The 3,410-nt window shown below is 42.1% G+C and overlaps 1 pseudogene; it reads left to right on the top strand.

Moving 5' to 3' along the window:
- The first annotated feature begins 2,398 nt into the window (after nucleotides 1-2,398).
- On the top strand, nucleotides 2,399-2,838 carry LOC121016201 (60S ribosomal protein L27-like; annotated as a pseudogene).
- The last annotated feature ends 572 nt before the right edge of the window (nucleotides 2,839-3,410 follow it).

The following is a 3,410-nucleotide window of genomic DNA, read 5'->3' as shown; positions in this document are numbered from 1 at the left end:
CACTTCTGCAGTTTTCTTGCCAAACATGTTAACTCTGAATCTAAACATGAGGAAACAACCACATAAATCCAGACTGTGTGATATTCTGCAACATAACCAGGCGAGACTCCTCAAATTATCAATGTTCTGAAAAATGAAAAAAAGACTATTCTAGATTAAAAATAACTAAAGACAACCAATAACTAAATGCAATTATGTGATCCTTGATTGGATCCTGAATGTATTAAAAAACATTATACAGGACCTTTTAGGATACAGTTGCCTTGGTGAATCTCAGTGAAAGCATAGTCTTTCTAGAATTATATTCTGGGAAATGCTAGTATAGGAAATGCCCCATTAACTGAAATGTATTGTGCCCCTCCATGCTAGATTTCCCATGGATATATTATCTCATTTAATGTTTGTTACTTTTTTAAACTTAAAAAAATATGTTCATTCATTTTTGAGAGACAGAGACAGAGTGTGAGCAGGGGAGGAGCACAGAGAGAGGGAGACACAGAATCCGAAGCAGGCTCCAGACTCTGAGTGTCAGCACAGAGCCAAATGTGGGGCTTGAACCCACGAACTGTGAGATCATGCCCTAAGCCAAAGTTGGATGCTTTACCAACTGAACCACCCAGGTGCCCCTAATCTCTGTTATTTATTGAAGAAAAAGCTGATTTCCTTTTGAAGCAAAGACTCTATTACTATGATCCCTGAGGGATACTAATATATTCAATTCTAGAATACCTTATCTGGTTTATAGAGTTCTGATCAGTGCTTAGATGCCAACTAGGATTTATTACAAAGTTGGGGAATATCAGAGCTGGAGGGTATCTCTAGGGTTATATCAACCTCATTGATGGGATCAACCTTTATAATTTTACAAATGAGCAAGGGACCCAGATAGGCTAGTGACTTAGCATAGTCAGAGAACTGGTTTTGGAAATCTTGCCTCCAAGTGTAATATTTCTACTATAAAACCATTAAGATGTATATAACTCTTGCTGAACATCAACAACAGAGTAGACATCATAATGGCCTGCCCTGAGATGGGCCCCCTCTGCAGAGAAAGAGGCCTACCACTTGTGGAGGAATTGCATGATAATCCTCAAGGAGCAAAGAGCCTCAGACTCCCAGCACTGTAATAATGCAGGCAGTCTGCCGAGTCCAGGCTGAACCAAGACATGACCTTTGCTTGACTTTTTTATTACATAAGAAAGCACGAGGAGTTCAGGCCAACACTTTTTTCTCCCTAAAAAAAAAAAAAAAAAAAAATACAAAAGAAAAAAGAAATGACTGCTTATGGAAGATGGATAACAAGAATCCCAGGTCCTTTACTTCTCTTCCTGATAAACGTTTTCCCTCGCAGCACATTCCCAGCAGGACTCAGCCCATCTGGTAAAATGATGGGAGAGAGATTAAATCACTTTCCCTTTATAAAATGTGTGTACCTCCTTGTAACTGGACTAAGACTCCAGATTTACATTCCCTATTTCATATCTCTCTCTGAGAATAATCTCCTGACCTGCACAGTGGACTTAAGAACACCAAAAAGCTCTTCTCTCTGACTGGTTTATCAGGAAAATCATTCTCCTGATTGGCTTATGCCCACTCCTCAGGGGCCAGTGGAATGTTCCACACTGGTGATGGTGAGGCTATGACTTCTCCTTGCAGTGGGCCAGGTACGGGGAGGGGGGGGGGAGGGGGGGGGGCCCGGGCAGAGAAGCCAAAGGGTTTTAGAGGGTACATGGAGCGGCAAAGGTGAATAAGGCCAAAGTCTGTAGAGGTAATCTGAGTGTAAATAGTGGGAAGAATACATGCAGTGTGAAGTCAGGAGGCTACTGAGATCGGAGTTACTAAGTTAAGGGTTTGGAACTGAATGGAAGTGGGCTCGTAGCACAGGCAAGAGGGTCTCCTGGAAGATAGCCCCAGATTGCAGCTGGCAAGTGTGGCCTGCCGTCTGTGGTTGGCAGGGCCTGGTGTTTTGAAGTGGTTGAAGTTGCCAGGATCTGTGGACCCAGACAGGCCACTGGCCAGTGAACAAAACTAAGAGCACCAGGGTCTGAGTTGGGGTCTGAAGTGAAAACTGGATCTCCATAATCAAAGAGGTCAACAGGGTGTAAAGTCAAGGACTTATTGTTAGTCCAATAAGCATGTTTGGCAAATCAAGGGAGGAGCAAGAATGCGAGTGTGGAGCCCGAGAGAGCAGGAGGCCATAGTGGTCAATGTTGGAGGAGTGCAGTCCAGCACTGGGGCAAATGGGCTGGAATGATGCCAGGCCAAGGAGTGGACAGTACAGCCACTCTTCATTCTGTTTCTGTGCTCTGAATGAGATGTGTCTTGTGCCATTTAAAGTACCACCAGAGCTTTCTTCTAGAGGCTCGAAGATGAGCAAGTTCATCTAGATGGCATCAAGATGGGCAAGTTCATGAAACCGGGGAAGGTGATGCTGGTCCTGGCCAGTCACCACCCCGGATGCAAAGCAGTTATCATGAAGAATGTTGATGATGATACCTCAGACTGTCCCTACAGCCATGCTCTGGTGGCTAGAATTGACTGCTATCCCTGCAAAGTGACAAGCTGCCATGGGAAAGAAGGAAATCATCAAGAGGTCAAAGATCAAGTCTTTTGTGAAAGTTTATAACTACAATCATGCATGCCCATAAAGTACTCTGTGCATATCCTCTTGGACAAAACTGTCGTCAACAAGGATGTCTTCAGAGACCCTGCTCTTAAATGCAAGGCTTGATTAGTAGCCAAGGTAAACTTCCAGGAGAGGTACAGGACCGGCAAGAACAAATGGTTCTTCCAGGAGCTGAGGTTTTAAATCTGTTTTGTTTCAGTCATTAAAAATACACACACACAAAATGTACCACCAGAATGACTGTAGTTAGTAATACAGTATTACATATTTGAAAGTTGCTAAGAGAATAGATCTTAAAAGTTCTCATCACAAGAAAAAAAATGTAACTGTGAACAGGGACAGATATTAACTAGACTTATTGTGGTGATCACTTTGCAAAATGTATTTGCATGAAATCATTATAATTTCATTAAAATGAAACTAATATAATGCTATATGTCAATTTTACCTCAATTAAAAAAAATTACTACCGGTAACTTTGCTTGCTCTATTTCCTTCCAATTAATTGAGAGTATGAAAGAGAAAAGAGAATTTTGCTTATGGGGAAGAGTATGTTTGTGTTGACAGAAAATACTATTGGGGACTTCCAGAATTTCAAACACACAGGCATTCCTAAGAGAATATGCTGGGGCAGTAGGAAAGAGGGAATGTGGTCAAAAGGACTGTTCCATGATCAGCCATATTGAGTTCTCCAAGTGACTGGTTAGGGATCCATGGGTGTGGTTGAGGTGCTCTCTTTAGAAAAATTCTATGAGAATGCAAATATTTTGGAGCGGGTAGGTAA

This window comes from Herpailurus yagouaroundi, unplaced genomic scaffold (assembly GCF_014898765.1).
Source record: "Herpailurus yagouaroundi ecotype Mexico unplaced genomic scaffold, PumYag 210, whole genome shotgun sequence".
NCBI lineage: Eukaryota > Metazoa > Chordata > Mammalia > Carnivora > Felidae > Herpailurus > Herpailurus yagouaroundi.
Note: the sequence above shows the minus strand (reverse complement) of the source record. Positions and strands in the feature narration are given on the sequence as shown.